General features: G+C 42.4%; 1 long non-coding RNA gene and 1 other non-coding gene across 2 annotated transcripts in view; one reads left to right on the top strand and one right to left on the bottom strand.

Annotated features, from left to right (window-relative positions):
* The window catches only part of LOC126295413 (uncharacterized), a 129,264-nt gene that overhangs the window by 48,573 nt on the left and 60,428 nt on the right, over positions 1 to 20,263 (bottom strand). The gene's annotated exons all lie outside the window — the stretch shown is intronic.
* On the top strand, positions 18,483 to 18,554 carry Trnad-guc (transfer RNA aspartic acid (anticodon GUC)). Its single transcript has one exon. It is a non-coding gene; the product is annotated as a tRNA-Asp (tRNA).

The raw sequence follows: 20,263 nt of genomic DNA, 5'->3' as shown, positions 1-20,263 counted from the left end.
AGATGCTACTCCAGGCGGGGGCTAATGAATGTGCGCAATGGAAAATAATGAAAATGGTGACATCTTGGATATTCGGGAATCCAGCCGGATGTTCGCGTCGTTCTGGCACGATATTTCAACAGCGTACCTCGCTGTCTTTCCAGATCATGAACTCGGCTTCAGAAGACGGCCAGGCCGGGCGCGGACGGCGGAGGGAACACCGGCGACCAGAGAAGGACAATGTAGCCGCGTCTGGCGGGCGCGGACCTTCCCATGGAGTGGGACGGCAAAATACCTAGGGGTTACCCTAGACCGCAGGCTCACCTGGAAGCATCACATCCGTGATGTGAAAGGGAGAGCAGTTGGACGCCTCCGCGCCCTGTATCCACTGCTAAACCCGCAGTCAACTTTGCCACCGCAACACGGCATCACGCTTTACCTAACATTGGTTCGCCCACTGTTAGAGTATGCGGCCGTGGTCTGGGGGAAAGGCGCAGATGCTCACATTGTGACTCTGCAACGGATACAGAACCGCGCCCTGAAGACTGCTATGCATCTTCCAAGGCGCTTTTCGGCGCGCCAACTCCACGAGGACACCGGAATCCTGCCTCTTCGAGAAAGGTTCCGCGCCATCGCCAGGAAATTCTACGAGAGGACGGAACACTCCCGTAACCGGCTCATCCGTGGACTGGGCCAACAACCACATCACAGGCCAACCACGCGCTGGCCTGACCTGCTGAGGGATTAAGTTTTACTAATCCCCCAGCAGAGTGTGTTACTTTTTCTCTTACAGGTCACACCAGCATGGAAAAATCGACAAGTGTGTTAATATATTTTTCTTTTCTCTTCCACAGGAACCGCAGGAATGACAAATCTGTCTAGACTGCACCATTCTCGAGCCAAGGATCGGCTCGTCTTTACAGCGTCAGCGTCAGCGGGCGCAGACCTCAGATGGAACACACGACGCGGCGCGGACCGGTTAGGGAACGCCCAGCAAGCAACAGAAGTGGAAACCGTAGGAACAGTCATGAGATAGAGTACCCAACATCTCAGATCGGGTCTGACACACCTCAAATGACAACCACAACCGTTGAGGACGGCCAAACCCGGCGCCGACGGCAGTCGGAACATCCGCGACTGGAGGGGTCCGTTGAAGCCGCGTCTGGCGGGCGCGGACCACAGATGGAACACTCGACCCGGCGCGGACCGATTAGGGAACGCCCAGCTCCTCCCAGGCATAAATACTGGACTCGATCGACCACACTATCAACCAGGAGCTATCCACTCCTATAACCATCACTGACGAAGAAGACTTACATCTGATCACCAACAAACTTGAAACGGCTATCACGAAAGCGGTCCAGGAAGCAATCCCCACCAAATTAGTAGAAAACTGGAAACCCAGCATCCCAGAAGCAGCACTAGAACTAATAAGACAGAAGAAACGACTAAAGCGACAGATGAGACGAGACGACAATCCAGACCTAAAAAGACAATGGAACAGAATAAACGCCCAAATCAAAAGACTTATATCTCAACACAGACAACGACAATGGGACGACACATGCAGCAGACTGGACTACAGGAACGGGGGCAAGTTCTGGAGTAGCTTCAAAACACTCACAGGGCAACGCCAGACACACACCAACACCCTGACAGTAAACAATGAACCTTCAACAGACCCCCTCGAGCAAGCAACAGCCTTTAAAGAAACACTGCAAGACGTATACTCTTTTCCGAACGACAACAGATTTGATGACATATTCAGACGACAAGCAGAAATGCAACTAGGAACCATGATAAACGCCCCAACAACTGAAACTGAAGAACAGCAGGCCCTCACCAAAGACATCACAGACGCAGAAATAAAGAACGCAATCTTCTCAGGACGCAACTCCGCCCCCGGACAGAATGAAATTAGACGAATTCACCTACAAAGAGCCCCCCTTCACGTCATAGTCCCCTTATCTTTAATTACTGCCTGCACAATGAGACAATACCTACTAACTGGAAGACCAGCAAGACTATCATGATAGCTAAACCCTACAAACAGAGGACAGACCCAAAATCATACAGACCCATATCCCTTCTGGACGTGATAGGGAAAACATACGAACGAATAATAACGGACCGCATAAGGACTTACGTCGAGACAAAAAAACCTACTCCCCCTCAGACAAGCAGGATTCAGACACAACCACTCGACTAATGACCCTCTCCTTAAACTGACAGACAGCATCACGAAAGGGTTCAACCAGGGACACTGTACACTCGCAGTGTTCCTGGACGTAGAACGGGCCTTCGACAAACTATGGCACCAGGGCCTGCTGTTCAAACTAATCAGCATCGGCATCCCAACCAAAGTAGTCAGGATAATCCAAACATATATCACCAACCGGACCTGCAGGGTGCACGTCGCCAATCAGGTTTCAGAAGCCTTTGCCCCACAAGCTGGCGTCCCCCAGGTGGCATCTTGTCCCCACTACTGTACACACTATACACTGCTGACATACCTACTGTAACGACTCCACACGAAGAAATGGACTATATGCAGACGACGCAGCCTGACCACATACCTCCACCGCCTAGAAACCTGGATGGAAAAATGGAGGATACGACCAAACCCAACCAAGACACAGACAGTCCTCTTCAGACACAGACACTTAACAAAAAAGAAACAACAGAACGAGCAGGACATCCGACTGACCCTCTGGAATAGCCCCCTACAACTAAATGAGACAGCTAGATACCTAGGAGTACACCTAGACAAACATCTCAACTGGAAAACCCACCTGACGTACCTCCTTAACAAAACCCGACTCAGACAAAACCTAATACTCAAACAGCAAGACACACCTACAAAACTTTCATCCGACCAGTGCTAGAGTATGCTGCAGCCCCCCTGGGAGGCATACATGCACCGATTGCAAAAAGACTGTTCAGCACAGAACGCAGGCTAATACGAAGTATCGCAAGGCTACAGTTTCTAACACCAAGCAATGAAGTATATGAGGCAGCCAGAATAGAGCGACCAGAAACAAGGTTGGCCAAAATGAGAGCCAGATACGGAAACCACATCCTAAACAAAAGACCGGACATGGAGGACTTAATCACAGTCAACCACAGAGCCAAAAGGAAACCCAAATTCAAGTACACAACACCCTCCCACACAATCGCCCACAACACAGTGAAGAAGTACCCCGATCTCGCCCCAATCCTGTCACCACCAACAACAAACACCACCATCCCCCCACACCTAGACGAAAGGACCCAAGAATAAAACACTAACACCACCAAGTACACAAGAACATGGCCCACGCAGAACCACCAAAATACACCAAAAACAACTCCCACCCCCTCCACTCCCCCTCCCTCGCTCTGTACAACAAATAAGAAACCTAAGACAAATGCATATGTATAGTAAGAATAAGAACTCACACATACTACAAGATATCTGTAATTGTTAAATATTAACGACAAGAATAAATGCACTGCAAAACAAACCTGAAATTAATAAAATTAATTAATAAAAAAAATCGTAACTGTAATGTAATATTAACAGAAATTATCTAAAACAGCATTGTAATTGTTCAAATATCACAAAAACTGCTAAAATATCATTGTAAATGTTAAAATCCCACAGTAAATGTTAAAATATCTAAAAACCTTAGTAATTGTTTAAAATATCTAAAGATCTCTGTAATTGATAATGACCAAAACAAAACTTGCACTATGAAGCAAGAAAAATGTAAAAAAAAAAAAAATTTAAAAATAAATTGTATGAACCCGTGGCTGAAAAGGGCAAATAGCAAGCCCTAAAACAGCCCGCTCTGTCCCCTCAGGGCAGAGAATGAAAAAAAAAAGACCCAAAGACCAGTCTCAGGTAGTACCTGAAGAAGACAGCGAGGCACACTGTTGAAATATCGTGCGAGAACGACGCGAACATCCAGCTGGATTCCCGAATATCCAAGATGTCAACAGATCGCCGGGAAAGCATGAAGAATTACAATGAAAATGGTGATATGGCCCTGTCTGACTACCCCCTGAAGCAGATCTTAGGATCTCTTAATGCTCTTTTTTACATATAAATTACAGCCTAAACATAAATGAATGATGAAGGCAAATAATACTACTAAATGATAAATGTTGTTTCTGCTTATATATTTATTGTAGAATAAACAAAAAACCTTTATATTACAAAATTTACATTTCTTAAGTAAAATTACTAATCAACTGCCCAACCTTGCCTCTTATTATGACTGCATGGTCTAATGTCAATAACGCGAAATGACTGTCATCATCTACGTACCAAACACTAGAAGACACTACTTTCGAAGATGATCTACGGTGGTGCGGAACCTCAGTGGAAATAAACTAACGTGACCACAGCTATTAACCTTTTATAGCCTTAATAAGCAATTTGCGATATTACCATCGAAGTGATGGTTTTCGTACTCTTCCGCGACGATGGAAGAACTCCAGCCACAAAATAAAAACTCTTTCAAACACTAGGACGGCAGAAGACGCCCCTCTGACTAATATTCTCTAATACTGTCTTCTCCTCTCTGTGTTCTGCAGACGAGAAACGCGAACTGCCAGTCACAAGGACGCAGTTCCGGTAACATCTCAACGTAAGTATAGACACAGGAAGTGCTCTCAATTACTGAACGCTGCGTAGTCAACGACCACTTCCAACCCAGAGGTGAGGTCCAGAGTTGCAGCAGTGCTGTGCCTAACTGTTCTAACTATAAACTCTCCTGAGAGCAAACACACAGCAAGTCTGTCTGTAGAAAAACAAAGCTGATACCGAGCGACCGTCACACACGGGCGCTCACAACGGAAGACCTCGTCTCGCCACCGCTGACCTCCCCAGCAACGCTCAGCTCCCCACCATCGTAATTCCGAAAGCGAATCATATTCCCGAAACCACGGAATATTCTCCCTCTCTACAGATTCTTCTGAACACTGACAACCATATTTTAGTCTTTTGTCGTCCAGCGCGCAAAGCATGCGAGCAAAAAACTAAACTCATACAATGGTACGCTTCTGAGTAAAAATCCTTGGTAATAACCCACACTGCATGGTTTCCGAGGTGCCACTTGTTCGTTCCTCTCACCTGCATCCAAAATTTTCGTAGTTTCCGAAATATAATCCTTCCCGTTCGGCTACAAACCGGCCGGTGGCGACTCTATTGTGCTCCAGAAGTTACGTGCTACGACGTCCGTCTTGGTATTTCCTGTGTTTAAGCAGGACCAACACACCTGTACGGGCCTTCCATCCAGGGCTTCAGTTCTGCCAGCCATTTCATTTCCATCTACATCTACATCTACATGCCTACTCTGAAATTCACATTTAAGTGCTTGGCAGAGTGTTCATCGAACCACAATCATACTATCTCTCTACCATTCCACTCCCGAACAGCGCGCGGGAAAAACGAACACCTAAACCTTTCTGTTCTCTTATTTTATTTTGATGATCATTCCTACCTATGTAGGTTGGGCTCAACAAAACATTTTCGCATTCGGAAGAGAAAGATGGTGACTGAAATTTCGTAAATAGATCTCGCCGCGACGAAAAAAATCTTTGCTTTAATGACTTCCATCCCAATTCGCGTATCATATCTGTCACACTCTCTCCCCTATTACGTGTTAATACAAAACGAGCTGCCCTTTCTTGCAACCTTTCAATGTCCTCTGTCAATCCCACCTGGTAAGGATCCCACACCGCGCAGCAATATTCTAACAGAGGACGAACGAGTGTAGTGTAAGCTGTCTCTTTAGTGGACTTGTTCTATCTTCTAAGTGTCCTGCCAATGAAACGCAACCTTTGGCTCGCCTTCCCCACAATATTATCTATGTGGTCTTTCCAACTGAAGGTACTTGAATTGACAGCCTTGAGAATTGTACTATTTATCGAGTAATCGAATTCCAACGGATTTCTTTTGGAACTCATGTGGATCATCTCACACTTTTCGTTATTTAGCGTCAACTGCCACCTGACACACCATACAGCAATCTTTTCTAAATCGCTTTGCAGCTGATACTGGTCTTCAGATGACCTTACTAGACGATAAATTACAGCATCATCTGCAAACAGTCTAAGAGAACTGCTCAGATTGTCACCCAGGTCATTTATATAGATCAGGAACAGTAGAGGTCCCAGGACGCTTCCCTGGGGAACACCTGATATCACTTCAGTTTTACTCGATGATTTGCCGTCTATTACTACGAACTGCGACCTTCCTGATAGGAAATCACGAATCCAGTCGCACAACTGAGACGATACCCCATAGGCCCGCAGCTTGATTAGAAGTCGCTTGTGAGGAATCGTGTCAAAATCTTTCCGTAAATCTAGAAATACGGAATCAAACTTGAGATCCCCTGTCGATAGCGGCCATTACTTCGTGCGAATAAAGAGCTAGCTGCGTTGCACAAGAGCGATGTTTTCTGAAGCCATGCTGATTACGTGTCAATAGATCGTTTCCTTCGAGGTGATTCATAATGTTTGAGTACAGTATATGCTCCAAAACCCTACTGCAAACCGACGTCAATGATATAGGTCTGTAGTTCGATGGATTACTCCTACTACCCTTCTTAAACACTGGTGCGACCTATGCAATTTTCCAATCTGTAGGTACAGATCTATCGGTGAGCGAGCGGTTGTATATGATTCCTAAGTAGGGAGCTATTGTGTCAGCGTAATCTGAAAGGAACCTAATCCGTATACAATCTGGACCTGAAGACTTGCCCTTCCAACCTCTACTATTATAGGTAATCATTCACTACGCCGTTTTTATAATAAAGACACTCCGTCACCTTTCATGCAATAAGCGTTATCAATTATTTACAAGGCATACGTGACAGTCAGTTTCCTTTATATATACGATGTACAACCTATCACATGACACCTAATTGTGTTTGTAGGTCATGGTAAAGTACAGGGTGATTCAAAAAGAATACCACAACTTTAAAAATGTGTATTTAATGAAATAAACATAACCTTCTGTTATACATCATTACAAAGAGTATTTAAAAAGGTTTTTTTTCACTCAAAAACAAGTTCAGAGATGTTCAATATGGCTCCCTCCAGACACTCGAGCAATATCAACCCGATACTCCAACTCGTTCCACACTCTCTGTAGCATATCAGGCGTAACAGTTTGGATAGCTGCTGTTATTTCTCGTTTCAAATCATCAATGGTGGCTGGGAGAGGTGGCCGAGACACCATATCCTTAACATACCCCCATAAGAAAAAATCGCAGGGGGTACGATCAGGGCTTCTTGGAGGCCAGCGATGAAGTGCTCCGTCACGAGCTGCCTGGCGGCCGATCCATCGCCTCGGGTAGTTGACGTGCAGGTAGTTACGGACAGATAAGTGCCAATGTGGTGGCGCTCCATCCTGCTGAAATATGAAATGTTGTGCTTCTTGTTCGAGCTGAGGGAACAGCCAATTCTCTGACATCTCCAGATACTGGATGCGTGCTACATTTTCATCACTCGTTCTCAGCCGTCCAGAACATTTCCCTTTGCACAAACACCCATTCTCTGTAAACTGTTTATACCAACGTTTAATACACCACCTATCAGGAGGTTTAACACCATTCTTCGTTCGAAATGCACGCTGAACAAATGTCGTCGATTCAATTCTGCCGTACTCAATAACACAAAAAGCTACCAACTGACGCTGACGCCTAGTCAACAGCGCCTCAAGCGAACAAATGTACAACTAAATGAAACTTTATAGCTCCCTTAATTCGCCGACAGATAGTGCTTAGCTCTGCCTTTTGTCGTTGCAGAGTTTTAAATTTCTAAAGTTGTGGTATTCTTTTTGAATCACCCTGTATGTGGATGGATGCATGTAAGGTGCGAAATTATAGCCACCTTCCAATGGTTGTCAGGTCATATGCAGGGCGATAGTCAGGTTGGTATCCTACCATTCCCCGAGGTGTCTCCAAACGTGTCTTCACTGTTCATTGGTATTGAGTCCGAAGCAGAACTCATCACTGAAGGCAATCGTGCACCAGTCAATGAGATTCCAGATGAAGACATGTCTGGAGACGCCCTGGACAACGGTGGGGTACCAACCTGAGAGCCGCTTTACATAAGGTCCGGCAACCCGGGGTGATGGTCTGTGGTGCCATTTCACTTCACAGCAGGACCCCTTTGGCTCTCATCTGAGGCAGACTTACAGCACAGCGGTACGTAGACGATGTTGTACGCGCCGTTTTGTGCTGTCTGTGGCAAGCCATCCTGGGCCTACATTTCAGTAAGATGATGTAGTAAAGGAATTTTGCTATTTGGGATTAAGAGCAAAATAACTGATGATGACCGAAGTAGAGATGATATAAAATGTAGACTGGCAATGGCAAGGAAAGCGCTTCTTAAGAAGAGAAAGTTGTTAACATCGAGTATTGGTTTAAGAAACAGGAAGTCGTTTTTCAAAGTATTTGTATGGAGTGTAGCGATGTATGGAAGTGATATGTGGACGATAAATAGTCTGGACAAGAAGAGAATAGAAGCTTTCGAAATGTGGTGCTACAGAAGAATGCTGAAGATTAGATGGGTAGATCACACAACTAATGAGGAGGTATTGAACACAATTGGGGGGGAAGAGGAGGTTGTGGGACAACTTGACCAGAAGAAGGGATCGGTTGGTAAGACATGTTCTGAGGCATCAAGGGATCACCAATTTAGCATTGGAGGGCAGCGTGGAGGGTGAAAATAGTAGAGGGAGACCAAGAGATGAATACACTAAGCAGATTCAGAAGGATGTAGGTTGCAGTAGGTACTGGGAGATGAAGAAGCTCGCACAGGATAGATTAGCAAGGAGAGCTGCATCAAACCAGTCTCAGGACTGAAGACCACGACAGCAACAAGTATAGCTCATTCACACACAGCGAGAGATTCTTCTGCCTTTCTTCGTGCTGGCCAGCAGGGTCGCCGGATCTCTCTCCAGCTGAGAATGCTTGGAACAATGTGGGCATGGGCCCTGCAAACAGCTCAGGATTTTGGTGATCTAACGCGCCAGTTCAACAAAACTGGGCACAATATCCATCAGGACACGCAGCAACTCAGTGGCAAGCTGAATAAATGCTTCCATAGGCGTCAGAGGTGGAGCAACGTGTTATTTTGCTCAATTTGTGAAGCTCTTTCTCTTCAATAAATCATCCAGTTTTTCTTAAATTGTAATCATTTGTTCGTCTACACATGTAGCCTCATCTACCGATTTCCGTACTATTCGGATAATTGCTTTGTGGTGCATCTTTTATTTTTACTTAGAGCGTCCAAAAAATACGTTAATATAGGGACAGTAATAGTTCGTTATATCTGCGCTTAGTAGATCACTTTAGCGTAACGCCCAAAAAACTGCGATTCACTAAAACGCAGCATTTGACAATCATTCGTCCGAAATTTTCAGAAGTACACGTGTCATGAAACAGGTTTTAAAATCATAGTCGGAACAAGGTCGCTAAACCTAAATAATGTTTACCAAAAACAGACATAATGTCTGATGAGATACCGCAATCATTTGTTATACAATGTTACTTATAATCTGTCTTGATTGCAAAAATGTTTATTCACATACGCACCGTTTCATTGTCAATATTAAAATTTACTCCTAGGTTAATAGGCTTCTTCTGATATCGGTTTAGAGTTATTTCTCGTTCCCTGTCAATTCTGTTTTCAGTCTCTCCGAATACGTATGTGTGGTGGAGATAAAACGTTACTGGAAACAAATGAAGATTAATAGCTTCTCTGTTTATCTTTCGTTTTATATGCCTCTCGAATTTGAGTTTTTACCCATAATACTTCACTTTTACGTTTTGCTATTTGTCTCTTACGTATTACGAGAAAGATAATGAAAGAAAACTTGAAAGTAAAATTTAGGAAAACATGCTTCGATGCAGGGGTTACTCCTAGTTACGCAAAAGTAAAAATCAGGAAAATCTCAAACGCAGCACAAATAGTGAAATGTAAAAGTGAAGTATTATCGGTTAAAACTCAAATTCGAGCAGCATATAAAACGAAAGATAAGTTAAATAGAGAAGCTTCTAATTTTCATTTGATTCTAGGTAACATTTTATCTCCACTACACACACGTATTCGGACAGATTGAAAACAGAATTGAGAGAGACTTGAAGAAGCAGACGGTGTAAATTTTAATATTGTAAATGAAACGGCGCGCATGTGGATAAACATTTTTGCAATCAAGATGGATTATAAGTAACATTGCGTAAAGAAAGTGTTATTTTGCACGATATGAAATTGTAGTGTACGCCTACCATTGTCAGTCTCTCACTCAGCAACACAGTTGTGGAGACAGGTCTGCAGACTATGGCCATGGGCGCGTCGAAATGGCGGAATGTGCTCTTTCTTGGACGCGCTTCCGTCCACATTCGCGATGTCAGTCTTTCTGTTTTGTTTTCATGTTTTTTCTTTGTGATGGGTCTTTCCCCGTGTGCCTCGCGTTGCTCAACCCTCTGTGGTTTGCCGGCTTTACCTGTGGGCTCAGAAACCGTGCTTGGCTGGACTGCGCTCTGCAGCCGGTCAAACCACGGGCCCACTCACGTGAGCGACAAACGCTGGAAAGCTTCCCATGTCAGGCGTGCCTTGTAATTGCTAGAAATACTGCCATTTTTTTATTGTATTCCCTCAAATTTAGCTAAGGAACTCGCCAAGTTCTATCTTAATAAACAAGTGCAAAAGATGATATTATATTAAACTGCTTGGGATTCGCTGATGATCTTGCTGTCCTAGCCAACACCGTTCAAGAAGCCAGGCAACAAGTGAAATCACTACAAGAAATAGCAGAGAAAGTAGGCATTCGAATATCATTTGAAAAAACGGAGATTGTGCTAACTGATCCACCACTTGCATAGAAAATTTCAATAGGAGAACAGGAAATCAAAATTGTTGATAAATTTAAATATTTAGGTGAAATAATAACATACAATCTAAATGAGAAGCCATCATAGGAGAACAGAATAAAAAAACTGAACTACGAAAATTACATTACCAAAGCTACATCCAACAAAAAAAGCCAATCTACACACGGTGTTACAAAAAGGTACGGCCAAACTTTCCGGAAACATTCCTCACACACAAATAAAGAAAAGATGTTACGTGGACATGTGTCCAGAAACGATTAATTTCCATGTTAGAGCTCATTTTAGTTTCGTTCACCTACGCTCAGTGGAGCACGTCATCATGATTTCATACGGGATACTCTACCTGTGCTGCTAGAACATGTGCCTTTACAAGTACGACACAACATGTGGTTCATGCTCGATGGAGCTCCTGCACATTTCAGTCCAAGTGTTCGTACGCTTCTCAACAACAGATTCGGTGACCGATGGATTGGTAGAGGCGGACCAATTCCGTGGCCTCCACGCTCTCCTGACCTCAACCCTCTTGACTTTCATTTATGGGGACATTTGAAAGCTCTTGTCTACGCAACCCCGGTACCAAATGTAGAGACTCTTCGTGCTCGTATTGTGGACGGCTGTGATACAATACGCCATTCTCCAGGGCTGCATCAGGGCATCAGGGATTCCGTGCGACGGAGGGTGGATGCATATATATCCTCACTAACGCATGACATTTTGAACATTTCCTGTAACAAAGTGTTTGAAGTCACTCTGGTACGCTCTGTTGCTGTGTGTTTCAATTCCATGATCAATGTGATTTGAAGAGAAGTAATAAAATGAGCTGTAACATGGAAAGTAAGCGTTTCCAGACACATGTCCACATAACTTATTTTTTTTCTTTGTGTGTGAGGAATGTTTCCTGAAAGTATGGCCGTACCTTTTGGTGACACCCTGTAGATGCAAAATTAAAACACCATAAAACAGTTACACAACCAGAAATAACGTATGCAGCTGAAACTATCTTCAAAACAACTTATACAGCAGAAATTGACAGAATACTAAAAATAGAAAGAAGAATAATTAGGGCAGGTATACATAAACAGTATAAAATAAATGGACATTGGAGGACAGCATCAAATGAAACAGTATATAAGAAAATAGAACCAGTCATGAGCACGATCAGGAAGAAACGCATATCATTCTTTGGACATCTGATGATAACTCCAGAAAACAGAATTAGTAATAAAAAAAAAATACAAAAATTGTGGAATAGCAAGAGCGACATTAAGTGGATCACAGAAAGTAAGGAAGATATAAAAGAACTCCAAATTACAGTAGATGAGCTAAAAAACAAGACAGAGAAAACCAGAATACTGCAAGACCCGCGAACCAGACTACAAATGAAAATCTATAAAAGGAGTACAGGAAGAGTGGTCTCAGATGAAGAAAGAAAGAAAATATCTTACAGAATGAAGAAGTTTTGGGCAGACAGAAGAGCAAAACACATTTCATATTATATTTTATATATATATATATATATATATATATATATATATATATATATAATATTTTAATATTTCTAATAATTGTATTACCCAAATATCATATTAAGTTATTGTTGAGCCAAATTGTATCCCTGTGTAACAACTTGTTTACAACTTCGTATTTTTGACTGGAGTGGTCCAATGAAGACCATAAAATAAGTAATAATAATAATAAAAACAACCAAAACAACCATGCTTGTGCCAATGTTTTTTAGAGTGAAGGGTGGAAGGGGTAGCCGACATTCAACAGTTGGTCAGTAGCCCTGCAACTGCATACTCTCATTATCCCCACCCTCTTGTTGCCCAATGTTAAACATGCTGATGTTTGGAGGAAGTTAGTATTTTCGGGGTCTGGTCACATTTTCACAGCACTTGCCACACTGAGATAGCGACACGCTGCACCGAGTGACAGGGACATTCGAATTTTAATAATCAGTTCTGTTAATAATAAAAATACTCATCATTTTTATTGCTCTTCTTTACTGTCTGTTGGGGGCTAGTTGTTCTCTTCTGTGGTTCATCTTTCTATAATTGTCTAGAGCATGATCGGATCACTACTTAAATAACAATGTGAAATATGGTGGATCTTCTGTAGAATTACACATACATTTTCAGTCATTTCACTTGACAAAACAAGTCAATAAAACAATCGTAGCTCGTTTTCCATCATCGCACGTCAGACTCGATCAACCAACTACTCTAAAGAACAATATTTTCTTCTAACAACTTGTAGCAAAGCATATGTCGATCTCTTTATGCAAAATAATCTTTGGGTAATACATTTCATAAATAAAATACAATTACTTGTCTATCTATTTTGAGAAGTACATAACCGTCGTTGTGAATATATTACATATTTATAAACATTGACATATAAACGTTTTTGCATAGATTAACTTCTCGTAGTTGGGATTCACGTTCATATAATATTTCTTAAAAAAACATCATAGTCGCCGTTGACTGTATAAAATACTTATTATTACGATTACAATTTCTGCCTCAGAGCCATTTTCAAGTAACACTGCAAAAGTTACATTCTGTCAGAATATAAGACTATCTGACACGAGTACATTGCCAGTTCAGTATATGTATAACAGCACTTATCGATGTAATAAGTGTCGTACTCATCGGATCTTGTGGGACAGACTGCATTTTGACGACGACATGTACTCATGTCAGACAGTCTTTGCCTAGGTTTGCAGTAGTGGATTTTTTATTTTTATGTCTTCACCACGCTATCGTTCACTTTTTATGGTCTAGGTTCGGACAGAACAGTTATCTCACTATAACGAGTTTTTTTTTTACGATATCCCTTTTTAGGGTAGAAATTAAACGTTGGCAATTCTGTATTGGAAATATGAATACTGTTCAATATTGTTTCGCATGATTGTTCATCATCTACATCTACATGGATACTCCGCAAGCCACCGTGCGGTGCGTGGCGGAGGGTACCCTGTACCAATACTAGTCATTTCCTTTCCTGTTCCACTCGCAAACAGACCAAGAGTTAAAAATAAATTCGTGACTGCATGTCAGAAAGATGACAGTTCGTAGTAGTAGACGGAAAATCGTCGAGTAAAATGAAAATAATATCCGGCGTTCCCCAAGGAAGTATTATAGGCCCCGTATTGTTCCTGATCTATATTAACGACATAGGAGACAATGCAGATGATACTGTCATTTACCGCCTTGTAAAGAAATCAGATGATCAGAACGACTTGCAAAATGATGTAGATAATATTTCTGTATGGTGCGAAACGTGGCAATTGACCCTGAATAAAGAGTAGTGTGAAGTTATTCACATGAGTACTAAAATAAATCCGCTAAGTTTCGATTACGCGATAAGTCACACAAATCTGCTGTAAATTCAACTAATTACTTAGGGATTACAATAACAGAGTGCTCTGTGTTTACATGTAATGCACTGGGTCCTCTGGTCCAACTGAACCTAGAAATGGTTATGTTGTTCGGTAGTTTGGGGACCATTTGCGTTCATGGAATTCATGTTCCCAAACAACGATGGAATTTTCGTGGATGACAATGCGCCATTTCACTGGGCCACAATTGTTAGTGATCGGTTTGAAGAACATTCTGGGCAGGTCGAGCGAATAATATGACCACCCAGATCACCTGACATGAACGCCATTGAACGTTTGTGAGACATAATCGAGAGGTCATTTCGTGCACAAATACTGCACCAGCAACACTTTCGCAATTTCGGACGGCTATAAATATAGCATATCTCAATATTTCAGCAGCGGACTTCCAACGACTTGAGTCCATGCCACGTTGAGTTGCGGCACTACGCCGAGAAAAAAGACGTCCGACACTCTATATCAGGAGGTATTGCATGACTTTGTCGCATCAGTGTATACAGAGAAGTCACAGCAGTAGAAAACTGTATCGAAATGCATGAAGACCTACTGTGGACCGAGGCTTGGTGTGGTGAGAATTGGCCCTCATTCACATATCTACACTACTGACCATTAAAATTGATACACCAAGAAGAAATGCAGATGGTAAACGGATATTCATTCGACAAATATATTACACTAGAACTGATATGTGATTTCATTTTCACGCAATTTGGGTGCATAGATCCTGAGAAATCAATACCCAGAACAACCACCACTGGCCGTAATAACGGCCTTGAAACGCCTGGGCATTGAGTCAAACAGAGCTTGTATGGCGTGTACAGGTACAGCTGCCCATGCAGCTTCAACACGGTACCACAGTTCATCAAGAGTTGTGACTGGCGTATTGTGACGAGCCAGTTGCTCGGTCACCATTCACCAGACGTTTTCAATTGGTGAAAGATCTGGAGAATGTTCTGGCCAGGGTAGCAGTCGGACATTTTCTGTATCCAGAAAGGCCCGCACAGGACCTGCAACATGCGGTCGTGCATTATCCTGCCGAAATGTAGGGTTTCGCAGTGGCCGAATGAAGGTTACAGCCACGGGTCGTAACACATCTGAAATGTAACGTCCACTGTTCAAAGTGCCGTCAATGCGAACAAAAGGTGACCGAGACGTGTAACCGATGGCACCCCGTACCATAGCGCCGGGTGATACGGCAGTATGGCGATGACGAATTCGCGCTTCCAATGGGGATATCGCCAAACACGGATGCGGCCATCATGATACTGTAAACAGAACCAGGATTCATCCGAAAAAACGTCGTTTTGCCATTCGTGCACCCAGGTTCGTCGTCGAGTACACCATCGCAGGTGCTCTTGTGATGCAGCGTCGTGGGAAACCGCAGCCATGGTCTCAGAGCTGATAGTCCGTGCTGCTGCATACGTTGTCGAACTGTTCGTGCAGATGGTTGTTGTCTTGCAAACGTCCCCATCTGTTGACTCAGGGATCGAGACGTGGCTGCACGATCCGTTACAGCCGTGCGGATAAGATGCCTGTCATCTCGACTGCTAGTGATACGAGGCCGTTGGGATCCAGCACGGCGTTCCGTATTACCCTCCTGAACCCGCCGGTTCCATATTCTGCTAACAGTCATTGGAACTCGACCAACGCGAGCAACAATATAGCATTACGATAAACCGCAATCGCAATAGGCTACAATCCGACCTTTATCAAAGTCGGAAACGTGGTGGTACGCATTTCTCCTCCTTACACGAGGCATCACAACAACGTTTCACCAGGCAACGCCGGTCAACTGCTGTTTGTGCATGAGAAATAGGTTGGAATCTTTCCTCATGTCAGCACGTTGTAGGCGTAGCCACCGGCGCCAACCTTGTGAGAATGCTCTGAAAAGCCAATCATTTGCATATGACATCATCTTCTTCCTGTCGGTTAAATTTCGCGTCTGTAGCATGTCATCTGCGTGGTGTATCGATTTTAATGGCCAGTTGTGTAATTTACTGCGAATGCATAGACAGAAAGAGCCCATAGTGGGACTGCAAAACTGCAGAGCAATCACGGAAAGCATTTACTTCCACAAAATATCTACGAGTATGCGTATAGAGAGATCCGAAGCGGAACGACCACATAAAATTAAACGCAAGTAAGGCAGATGCCGGACTGATATTCATCGGAAGAATCCTTAGGATATGTAGTCCGTCAACAAAGGAAGCAAGTTACTAAACACCCGTTCGACCAATACTTGAATCTTGCTCAATCATTAAAGTATCCCTACCAGATATGACTGATAGAGGAAATAGAGAAGATCCAAAGAACAGCACATTTCATTTCAGATTCATTTAGTAAACACGAAAGGAACATGGAGATGTTTATTCAACTCTAGTGGCCGACACTACAAGAGTGGCATTCTGCATCACGTTATTGTCTACGGTAAAAGTTTCGACAGCGTACATTCTAGAAACGTCAACCTATACATCACTTCCTCCTACACGTATCAGGCGAAAAAAAAATCGAGATTCGAGCCCACACGGAGGTTGATCAGCAATCGTTCTTCCCCCAACTATACGCGACTGGAACAGGAAAAGAGGAAGTAACCATGGAGGTAGAATTAGGGGAGGTAGCGCCACATACTTACGCTGTACGTTGTTTTGAAGCCAGTGGGCGGGGCCTGCCGCCATCTTGGATCCCCCAAAACATTAGCAGACGTTTTTTTACAATTTCTTCTTGTTCGCTATTTCTATAGTGTGCACGCGATATTTATTTTATGTAGTAAATGTTGCACTGTTTTAGTGAACAACATACCATAAGGAACGGAACTTCAAACGTTTTTCTGGTCTTAAATGCATATTCAATATAGTAATACGACACGAAAACATGACGCTTCTGGCCTCAGTACTGTAATTCCTTTTTGTTTATACACTTCGGATAACTGAGAAGTATGTGCTATGAAAAGCGTTCTTTCGTAATCCATTTCTATTCACTTTCATTGTGTTTGTGTCAATCATTGATAAAGCCAGAACTCCAAAAGGAATGGTTGATAGTTTAAAGGCACCGATTTGTATTTGTTGCATTTTCAAGTCAAATGCAAATTTTAAATGTTCATGTTTGCAAGAAACTTGCCTTATTTCCTTTGGGATCCCATAGATATATGCAGATATGATATAAACAAGCCAGCTGTCATGTCAACAAAGTGAAAGATTCGTTAAATTACGAAGGAAAAGTATGGAATTTAAGATTGTCAGGACCTTTGTAGTTTACATATCTGCTTTGTTTTTAAATTAAATCTACCAAATGACATTAAGTGTGGTAAATAACAGCAATTATAGGGCAACACAGTGATTAATGTAATGATCTAAATAGCCTGGACATAGATAGGGAACTTTGCTTTAACAAATATGTAACCCTTTAAGTACTTATAATTTAATCACTATAACATGTCTTCCACACATTTTACTTGAGATGTAATTAACTACATGAAGTTACATGACTTTTATATTAAATTATCGCATATTAAAACATGAGACCCCATTTCCAGGATATTTCTTGACAGGACTTTTCAGTTACTTGGGAATAACCAAACAATGAAAACCAAATGTATGGCTCACCTCCAGAGAGCTCTTCGCGTTGGATTGATACGAAATCTAAAGTCAAATCACAGAAATAACACCATACTGTAAAACTTTACAGTGCATCAGGATTTCAAGTATATATAAGAAAAAAGTGGTTAAATAAGTCCACTTACGAATGAAATGTGATTTGTTTAAACATTACACTACAATAAGAACGATTAGTACACCAATATGCGACGCAAGCCGGCATTTTTTTTTTGTTTTTTTTTTTATCAAAACACTTCACGACTACACGGAATCAAACTACCAGAAGCGAAAGTTTTGGGGTAGCTGACATGGCGGATCTTCACTTGGGTCGGCTTCAAGTTTGTGACGTCATGACAACTCCTCTTATTTTTACCTCCATGGAAGTAACGTTGGTACACAAAATACTCTGCGCCACACACAGAGAGAGGTTTGCGGGGAATGGATGTAGATTAACAAATCATTTCCTTGTATGCTGGCAGATGTGTACAGTCGTGATTCACAATAAAATCTCTGCGCTGCTGTACCAAAGAGCCACTACTAAAAAGAAAATGACACAGCGTATGCCATCAGAGCATTTCCGAACACTGTGAAACTGTATAGTAGCAACACAAACACACCGCGTCCTCGGTAGTATAGTGGTCAGTATCCCCGCCTGTCACGCGGGAGACCGGGGTTCGATTCCCCGCCGGGGAGATGCGATTTTTATATCGCAAAACTCCCTCCAATGTTGCAGGTATGACCCGAAAAAGCATAAACTTTCTCATCAAAGAGTGCACTTGCCGCTCTGTTTTAAAAATTGCTTTACATGCCAATGTGGCAATCGAATTTCTTTTCCCATGACGCCGTTATTTCTGAATCTGGCCATCCTCATTTAGATTATATGTTTGTTATTTTAAGGCCACTGCCGAGTACCTACGCCTTTAATGATATAAGTACCTGCAAATTGTATAGGTTAAAAACCATCCTTTGCAACTGTAATGAAAGTCTTACTAAGGCCTAATGCCTTTCGCTTTATTCCAAAGCATCTACAGTGGTCACTGAGACAATATGCTTCCCCCCCCCCCCCCCCTCTTCGGGTCATGAATAGTTCACATGCTTTAACTCATCATTATAAACGATATTAATTTTTATCGTTACTGACTGTTTTTTCTTGTTTACCACTTTCTCTCTGTTCTTCCACATATGAGTGTTAGGTTTTACCACACAGCACTTTCACTAACACTAAATATATACATGTTTTTGCGTTGTGAAGAACCGCTGTCATATCGCCATTGCGTGTGTTTTGTTTTGGTATTGCGGGATGCGTTCGTCTTTTGTTTGTTTTGTTTGTGGTGGAAACGTCTGCGATTTTCTCTCTCTCTCTCTCTCTCTCTCTCTCTCTCTCTGTGTGTGTTTGTGTGAGTGTGTGTGTGTGTGTGTGTGTGTGTGTGTGTGTGTGTGTGTGGAGATAACATGTCCTAAGTACTGCGTGTGAAAATTATTGCTGTACTATAATAGAATTGTGGCTGATCTAGGGTGGGGAAATTGCCAGGTTTGACACGATTTTTATTCGTTGTTTCTTGAGGCTGCTTGCAAGTCTGTGTGTCATAGCATACCAAAAATGTATAAAAAGATAGAGCACAATGACATGTACCAAAAATATGTCATTTACAAACTCCAGTGCAACGGCTGTGATACTCCACACTTCGGGCAGACAGGCAGAACGTTCGAAGTAAGAAACACAAAAGAGGATGGAAATATGACACCAGCCATTCAACATTTACAGAACATCTCCGGCAAGACAACCACCACCCTAACGCAATAGAAACACACATGAAAATAGTGAGATTCAGTAACCAGAAACATCTCGTAAACCCAGTGCTTTTTTTCTAAAAAAAAAAAGTTTGCGGGTACTCCGACATTGGATACAATGCAGCGAAAATTACTTATATCTGGGGTACCACCCGTCTGCTTCTAGCCATGACATAAACAACATGTAAAACTACAAAAAAGTGGTATCGGACTCTTCAGTTGACTTTCAACTCAAATGAATCAGGCGGTACCGGGAAACATCCGAACATACAAGAGAATGTGGTGTCGAACACTTCACTTTACATCACCTCAAATGAAGCATGTGATTCCCATCAACCCCTGAACAATAAAAGAAAATGTATAGTACACTTCAACTGACCTATAATACAGCTCAACAGGCGAGTCTAATCAACCCTCCGACATACAAAACAATACAAGGAAATATTACCGAACACATATTTTTACCTATAAAACACCATTAAAAGAGACAAAACAACAAAAACCATTCTCACCTATCATCAACAACAATAGAAACTACACTACAAAAATCTTTTGTAACCTTGTTTGGCTCCCGAAATAGAAGAGATGATGGGTGGTATCCTGTGCTTCAA

This window comes from Schistocerca gregaria, chromosome 11, assembly GCF_023897955.1.
Source record: "Schistocerca gregaria isolate iqSchGreg1 chromosome 11, iqSchGreg1.2, whole genome shotgun sequence".
NCBI lineage: Eukaryota > Metazoa > Arthropoda > Insecta > Orthoptera > Acrididae > Schistocerca > Schistocerca gregaria.
Note: the sequence above shows the minus strand (reverse complement) of the source record. Positions and strands in the feature narration are given on the sequence as shown.